Source organism: Peromyscus californicus, unplaced genomic scaffold (assembly GCF_007827085.1).
Source record: "Peromyscus californicus insignis strain IS unplaced genomic scaffold, ASM782708v3 Scaffold_7__1_contigs__length_154581171, whole genome shotgun sequence".
Lineage (NCBI taxonomy): Eukaryota > Metazoa > Chordata > Mammalia > Rodentia > Cricetidae > Peromyscus > Peromyscus californicus.
Genome location: NW_026294595.1, coordinates 67,883,003 through 67,891,756, shown reverse-complemented (window position 1 = coordinate 67,891,756; position 8,754 = coordinate 67,883,003). Strand labels below are relative to the sequence as shown.

Genomic DNA, 8,754 nt, shown 5'->3' with positions numbered 1-8,754 from the left:
GGCTCAGCAGTTGCTCTTGCAGAGGACCCAGGTTCAATTCCCAGCACCCACAGAGCGGCTCCCAACCATCCATAACTCCAGTTCCAGAGGTTCCAAAGCCTGAAGGGTTCTCTGACAGGCCGGAGCAGGCAAACACGGCATGAACAGGTTTTACCCTTTCTCCTTCCCTCTCCCTTGCTAAACCATTAGATTACATTCCTAAAGCTGACCCCAAGGTCCATTCCCCTATTTGGCCACTAGACTCATTCCTGAGACAAAACACCAAGGTCCAGCAATCAAAATTCATTATTTGGCTACACTGGCTAACCTGTCCAATGGGAACTTATCAACTCACCTGAGCCCAGACTTTGCCCTTTTCTCCTTAAAAACCACCCCTGCGGCTTGCTGTCTGCCTTTGTCCAGTCCAGTGGCACGCCCCTCCTTTATCCCTCCAGGTAATAAATCTCCTTCGTGCGGAGAATTCAGTGTCCGGGTGTGTTCTCAGCTGACTCCGAGGGGCCCCAAGTGCCTTCTTCTGACCTCCGAGAATACCAGGCATGCACACCATGCACAGATACACATGAAATGAAATAAAGAAATGTAAAAGAGGATTTAAGGGAAAATAGAAAGAAAGAAATGGGATGTGAGCAAAGTCCAAGGCTTCCAGCAGTCAAGGATAGCCAGGTGGAGCAGGACCTCAGGGAGGTCCCTGGGGCGGAAATCCCAGACCACAGCTGGGAAGGAAGCTAAGTTGAGGGTGTGAGGAAAGAGAACTCTGTCTTGACTCCAGGGCACTCCCCTACTTTCCTCTTACTTTCATGATGGCAAGAGCTGGTCTAAATTCTGTTCCCGACTTACCTGAGCCCACCCTGGTGCAGAAGCAAAACCTGAAGAATCAGCTTGGGGGGCCCTAGCCTGGGACAGGAGCCGTGGACAGGGGAAGCCTTTAAACCCACTAGGGCTTAGGTGTGAGACCGCACCAGGTGTGAGGAACTGCGTGAGTGACAAGCAGAAAAGAGGGCTCAAGTAGCGGTTTGTTTTGGTTTTCTTTCATGAAAGGCGTTAAATGTATGCAGTTTAAAAGACTGTTGTAGGGCTGCTGAGAGGGCTGACCAGTGAAAGCCCTTGCTGCGCAAGCCCGACGACCTGAGTTCAATTCCCCGAGTCCACACAAAGGTGGCTGAAGAAACCGACTCCACAAGATGCCCTCCGACCTCCACGTGCACGCTGTGGCATTCAGACACACAGACACAGACGCGCATCCTTAAAAATCTGTTAGTGACTGTCTTGTATTTGAGATTTTAATTCTTGCTTTTGTTGTGACATAACAGTAGGTATGAGGTGAGGGTCCCCCCACCCCGAAGTTTCTTTGCTGTGTCTTCACGTGGTGAGTAAACAGCTGCTTACGCTATTGGCCCGCAGAGTTGGTTTAGGAGTGTCACTGATTTGTGAGTTGCAAAAGGAATGAATGGCCTAGACATTTTCTAGAGCTTACATTTGTTATTCTTCTGTCATTGTGACCAAATTACCTGGAATAGTAGGATTTGGGGAAGAAAGATTGAGTCTGGCTCTCAGATTCGCCTGGGTCCGTCCATGGTCACATGACCCCATGTGTTGGTGGTGACGTAGTGCTATTCACTTCATGATCACCCAGCCAACCAGGAAGCAGAGAGAGGACCAGGAAGGAGCCAAGGGTGAGGTTCCCGCAAAGAACCTACTCCCAGTGACCTGCTTCCTCCAGGGTAGGCCTCACTTCCTAAAGTTCCCTCAGCCTCCCAAAATAGCCACAGAAGCCCGTGGGACACATACTATGCAGTCCCTATCAAGGTCTCCTCCTCCAAAACCAGACTCCAGTCCTCTGAAGATCATCCTCTGAAGTCCTATCCATGCTGGTGAAAGGGACACCAGGGACCCCTCCCCCACCAGAACACAAGCCTTGAGTTTGGGCCTTTGCCACATGCCCGTGAGTCCCCGCGTCCCCATCCCCCCCCTCCTCCATCTGCTCTGTCCATCTGGCCACTTGGAGCCCAGCAATAGACCAATCCAGCATTTCCCCAGCCCCATGCCAGGCTTCCTGCACACAGTAGGTACTCAGGAAATAGCTGTTGAATAACTGAATGAGTCCGGCTTTAACGGTGAAGAGACTGACTCACGTCTGTCCTCAGCTCTCAAGGACAAGATGGTATTCGTGGTGTCTAACGTTAGCCCTGGTGGTGGGTGTCTGGGGACTTGAAGATGTGCTATTTTCAGTAGCCAGGTATGGGAGTATACAGCTGTACACCTGTGTGCCTCACGCTTGTGGGGAGAGGCCGGGGGTTCAGTTTAAGGTCATCCTCCGCTACATAGTGAGTTTGGTTGAGACCTAACGCTGTCTCAAACAAACGACTGGTTGGGCTGCGATGATGACTCAGTTGGGAAAGTGTTTGGATAAGGGCCTAAATTCAATCCCCTAGAACCCATGTTAAAAAAAAAAAAAAAAAAAAAAGCCAGGTATGGAGGCACAGCTGTAATCCCACGTTGAAGAGGAAGAAACTTGCTGGCCAGTCACACTAACCTGCTTGGTGAGCTTCAAGCTGATGAGAGAAAGAAACTAAGGTGGACAGAGCACCTGAAAACAACAGGAAAGGCTTTTGCCTGGGCTTCATAAGCATGCCCACACGTGCACCTGCGCCTGCGCACGGGCACACACAGGCATGCACGCACACACGCACACATACATGCACATACACAGAGATAAACTTTAAAAATAGTAACAAAGCTTTCTGACATGAGAAACATTTAAATGAGATTTAAAACTATGTCCTTTAACTTAGTTCATTGCCCACCACCCCTGAAGGCATACATCATCATCCAGGCTAGGATCCCAGACCAGGACAGCCTTCCCAGCCTGACCAGACTTGGGGAGCAGTGGTCTCCCCAGCAGCGATTCTGTTCTGGTCCCCATTGGCAGGTCTTGGGAACTGAGAATGCCTGTCTTCACATCAGAGCTTTCCAACTTCATGTTGACGGTTCTCGGAGTGATAATTGCAGAGTATCCTGTAACCCTAGCACTTGGGAGGTAAGGCAGTTCAAGATCAGCCTCTGCTGCTTAGTGAATTCCAGGCCAGCCTGGGCTACATGAGGACCTGTCAAAAAAAAAAAAAAAGTCAAAAGCACTGAAAAACACTTTATTTTACTTTCTCTTGGACTCAGAGTGACCAATATCATGCTGTTGAATGTATTTTCTGGTGTTTATCTTCCTATGTCTAAAGACAGGCCTGGACCCTGTCTGCTCTTGTGATGTACCAACAATGAGTAACTTTCTCCTCTGCTCAGTATGATTATGACTCTTGCATAAATTAACAGCTAACAGTTTTCCACAGTGGCACTCTCTCTCCCTCCCTGCCCTGACCCTCCAACCCAGGGCCTGATGCATCATGCATGCTAGGCAAGAACTCCACCACTCAGCTACAACTCCAGCCCTGAGCTCTTTTTTGTTGTAACTAAAGTTAACAGTGAGCTGTGTTGTTGTTTTTTTTTTTCCTTTGTAAGTTTGCAGCATATATGTATGTGAGTTTGTGTACCTGTGGCTGCAGGTACACACAGAGGCCAGAAGAGAGCATCGGACCCCTGGCGCTGGAGTTACAGGTGGTTGTGAGTCACCTGATGGGGATGCTGGGCCCCGAACTCCAGTCCTCTGCAAAAGCAGTCCTCTTAACTGCTGAGCCCACTTCCCAGCACCCTGGGCTGTTGGTGGTGATGGTGGTTTGGTTTTGTTGTGGGTTTTTTGCTTTAAATTCTGAATGTCAAGATTGTTGTCTTAGACTTTACAACAGCCTCAGTGTTTCCACCCACCAAGGAATCTGGGTCATTCACCCAGCCCATTTTTTCTCAGAGATCTCCCATCTCCCTCTGTCCCCTGTAGTCTGGGCTGGATGTTTTGCTTTCCTATGTCCTAAGACTTTCTTTTGCTATTTGCCTGGTTTGGGATCCCCTGTCACCCTCTTTCTTGATTTATTCCAAGAGAGGAGACAGCAAGTCTTTGAGAAATTGCGTGTCTAACATTCCCTCCATTTCCTTGGAGTACTTCACTGATAACTGAGCAGAGAACAGAATGGCAGGTAGGGAGGTAGAGGTGGTTCAAGGTCAGCCTTGGCCACTCAGTGAGCTCCAGCCTTCTTCTTGGGGTTCTGGGGCCTCACACTACTTTCTAAGATACTCTTATAGAGCAGTCTGAGGCCATTCTGATAGCTGATCCTTTAGGGGAAAAATTCACTCTTTTATTTCTGGGGAAGCTTTTAGGCTCCTTGTCCTTGAGTTCTGGAACGTCACAATGGCCTTGGTGGTGTCTCTTTTCCTTCATTGTGCTTGAGACTCAAAGGACTCTTCAGTTCTGGGGAAAGTTTCTGTATTACTTATTTCAATTTGTTCTCAACTCTTTGCCTCTGTTCTCTCCTACTGAAATAAGATAGAGTGATAAGAGATACTGTGAATGGCCAGAAGAAGTCTTTCTGATGAAGTAACATTTGAGCAGAAAGATATATATATATATATATATATATATATATATATATATATATATATATATATATATATATATATATAGAGAGAGAGAGAGAGAGAGAGAGAGAGAGAGAGAGAGAGAGAGAGATCTTCTTGCCTCTGAGAAAAATTATTATTTTTCTTTTGTTCCTTGGATGGTATCTTTCCTTTTTGTCCATTTTTATTTTAGATAGATTCTCGTCTCATGTATTCCAGGCTGGCCTCAAACTCAATATGTGGCCAAGGATGGCCTTAAAGGTCTGATCCTCCTGCCTCCACCTCCCTAGCTTGGAGGCGTGTACCTGGTGCTGGACATCCAACTCAGAGCTTTAGGCATGCTAGATGGGCATGCTACCCACTGGGCGGCATCCCAGCCCTCTCGTCTGTTGGTTTTAGTCTCTTTCTCAACACAGAGCTTTCCTCACATGGCTGGTGAGTCCTAGCTGAGCCGTCTAGGAGAGGGTGATCCCGGAAGCTGGTGGGACGCCCTTGGGTCTGGGTGAAGCGGTGACCTCTCACTGCTCAGAGGTGACACTATTGGAAGGCAGGTTGGCTTTTTCACTGAAGAACACCATCCTCAGGGTTTGCTAGGTATTGCCTCTGGGGAGCTTCTAGTCTCCTGCCAGGGAGCAGAGGGGAGTCTGGTGGGAGGGGGACACCACCATGTATCCATGCATGCGTTCGTTCATTCATTCATTCAGACTTGGCTCCATTGCCCTCACTCAGTTGTCAGTGATTCCCTGAAGTTCCCAGGCCCTTCTAGGATCCAGTTAAGGCAAACTTTTTGCATTTTAGTGTGCAGATCTCATTTCCGGTCTGCAATTTCTTTCTCTCTACCTACCTTCCCCAACGACATGGCCTGGGTTGAGTGCAGAGGGCAGGATGGCTCAGGGGGTAAAGGTGTTTCCTACCAATCGGACAACCTAAGTTGGATCTCCTGAACCCAGATGGTGGAAAGGGAACTAACACAGACAAGTCATTCTCTGGCCTCCTCAGCCCGGGGAGTGTGCCAGAAGCCCACGTTATAGACAAGGAAAGAAATCATCGAGAGAGGTTAAGTAAATTTTCAAAAAAACAAGAAACACCCCCTACACACACACACACACACACACACACACACACACACACACACACACAAACACACAATTGTAATATTTACCAGAAACACTTCCCAACACAGAAATGGAATAATTTACCAGAACACACACACACACACACACACACACACACACACACACACACACACACACACATACACAAATGTAATATTTTTTAAAAGCTTTTTTTCTTAGTTTCTTGTCCAGCAGTAGAGTTTGAGCCCCTCTGCCTCCTGCTTGCAAAGCTGTGCCCTCCTGGAGTTTGCTGTCCTTCCTAGAAGAGACCTGAGGCAGGAGCAGAAATTCTGTCTTGGGCTTCCCAGACAAATGCTTCTCTGCCCTCTGGGGCAGTCTGACCCCCCTAAAAAAGACCTGAGGCAGGAGCAGAAATTCCCTCTTGGGCTTCCCAAACAAATGCTTCTCTGCCCTCTGGGGCAGTCTGACCCCCGCTGGTCCTTCCTGGAGAGGAACAACAATGAACTGGCCTTGGTTTCTCAGCAAGACCTGCAGTGTTCATAGCAAACTAGACGAGACCATCCTCCTAGGACAGAGTCAAAACAGCAAATCCACCTTCACATAAACCTTAAGCAGATTACCAGTTAACACCCAAATGTATTTAAGCAGAAATAAGTTTAATTGTCTAATTAATTTTTCACCAATTAAGTCCATTTTTTTCATGTTACATTTTTACATTGCTCTGGCAGTGAAAGTAACTGGATCCCTTTATAACCATTTTCCACTTCCTGGTTTCCTAAGTAGTTCAATGCCTCTGTCTATAGGAGACATAAATCGCCCCAAACTGGCCACATTGCCACTTACTAAGTTCATAAAGTGATCTTATTTGGAGGGTGAGGAAGTGAGGAGAGACAAGATGCAATGATGTGGCTGATCCAGAAGGAGAGACACCCATGGGGAAACCCTAAAATGGTCCCCAAGGAGTCCTGCCATTCGCACGCAGCCTTGCGAGGTCCCCTCTCACTGAGTGGAAGCCGGACCTAATGACCCTCTTCTAAGAGCAGAATACAGAAAACTGATGGAATGTTGCTTGTAGGTATAGGTGATACAAAGGCTGCATTTTTATTTAGTTTTATTTTAATTTTGTTGTTGCTTTTCCAGACAGGGTTTCTCTGTATAGACCTGGCTGTCTTAGAACTCACTCTGTAGACCAGGCTGACCTCGAACTCACAGAGGTCCACCTGTCTCTGCCCCCCCAAGTGCTGGGATCAACGGTGTGTGCCACCACCAGACCAGCACGTTTTTAATACTTTCTCCTCTTACTCACCGTCTCAGACTCTCTTCCTTCCACCCCCATCACGTTATATGTGTGTGGGGGGGGGGAGTGGCATTAGTGTGGAGGTCAGAGGTCAACCTAAGATGTGGCTCTTCCCTCAGCCATTACACACCTTGTTTTTTGAGGCAGGGTCTCTCACTGGTACTGGTCCTCACTAATTAGGCTAGGCGGGCTGGCCAGTGAGCCCTGTGGATCCACCCATCTCGGCCTCTCCAGTGTTGGAATTATAACACGTCGCCACACTCAGCTTTTTATTGTTGTTTGTTTTGTTACGAGACAAGGTCTCTCTACATAGTCCTGGCTGTCCTGGGACTTGCTATGTAGACCAGACTAGCCACCAGCTCACAGGCTTGTCTCTGCCTCCCAAATGTGCCACCACACCTGGCTCACACCCAGCTTTTTTTTTATGTGGTTTCTGGGATCAAGCCTCAGGCCCTCATACTTACACAGCAGGTACTTTTCCCAAGCCCCAAGTTTCTAAGTTTTTTGCACATTCACTGAATCCCTTAACTTTTTTTTTTTTAAGACAGTGTTTCTCTGTGTAGCCCTTGGCTCTCCTGGAACTCACTCTATAGACCAGGCTGGCCTCGAACTCACAGAGATCTGCCTGCCTCTGCCTCCCAAGTGCTGGGATTAAAGGTGTGTGCCATCTTGCACAGCTCTTAACCTCTTTTGATTATTCGTTTCCTGTTCTATGGGCATTCCGAGCACACATGCCCAGCAGGGTTGCTGTGGGATTCAAGGAGGAGGGAACTGCCTTGAAAAGGTCCTGAGACCCCTGTGTCTACATCATTTCTTTTCTATCATATCTCAAATAAAAGAATGAATTCCCCTGAACTGATCCTGCACACTGAGACAGCATGCCAGTATTATTAAAGCCAACTTATTTTATGATTTATTAGAACATTGTTTAACTCAACATCAATCTTGGATCAACCTTAAATAAACCATATGTCCTTAAGAACTCATGGGTTTTAATTAGTTTCTTAATTAGCATGTGAGAAGTTTGCAAGCCTGTTCGCTTCGCCATCCAAATCTAAGAACAAGTGAGTGTTGTGTGACTCTCACATGGGGAGCTGGGGATGAGCCCACAGGCCGCTGAGGTAATGACTCACAGACAACTGTGCATCAGTGACACCCCCTCCCACCTGCTCCACTAGCCTGATTCCCCCTGAGTCCTCCCTTTCCAACCTTTCATCCCCACATTCTCTAACCAAGACCTTCCATTCTCAGTCAGTAACCTTTCCTCCCTCCCATCTCCCTGCCAGGTTAGGCCAAGTGCATCCTTCAAATGCACTCATTAATCCAGTACCCATCGACACTACCTCTAGAAGCTAGCTCTGCACAGAGACATCAGAGTTAATCAGATCCATAGGCCTCGAACAGACTGCTTCCTTCAGCCTCAAAAAATTCAGCAGAGCCGGATGAATTGTGAGAAGTGGGTGACCTTTGTCTAAATCTCGATTTCTTTTCTCCAAGTACTGTATGATCTTGGAGAAGTCAGTTCACCTCTCTGTGCTTCCCTTTTCTCACCTGAAAAAGCAGGTGAGTCCCTACCTTGTAGAGATTATGACAGTTAAGGCTTTTTAAAGATTTATTTACTTATGTGCATTGGAGTTTTGTCTCGATGTATGTCTGCACACCAGAAGAAGGCATCAGATCCCATTATAGATGGTCTTGAGTCACCATGTGGGTGCTGGGAATTGAACTCAGGACCTCTGGAAGAGCAGCCAGGGCTCTTAACTGCTGAACCGCCTCTTCAGCCCCAGTTAAGACGGTTTTAAATGCTTAGAAGAGCATCTGATGACCCAAATTTCAGTTGCTCTTATACTCAGTCTCTAATTTACTACTGTCTCTAACACCATC

At 47.5% G+C, this 8,754-nt stretch overlaps 1 long non-coding RNA gene across 1 annotated transcript in view; it reads right to left on the bottom strand.

The window, feature by feature from the left end:
* Positions 1–1,250: 1,250 nt before the first annotated feature.
* The window catches only part of LOC128101129 (uncharacterized), a 22,499-nt gene continuing 14,995 nt past the window's right edge, over positions 1,251–8,754 (bottom strand). Inside the window, exon 2 of the long non-coding RNA XR_008215000.1 lies at positions 1,251–3,104. This is a non-coding gene — a long non-coding RNA (uncharacterized LOC128101129). The remainder of the gene's footprint in view (positions 3,105–8,754) is intronic.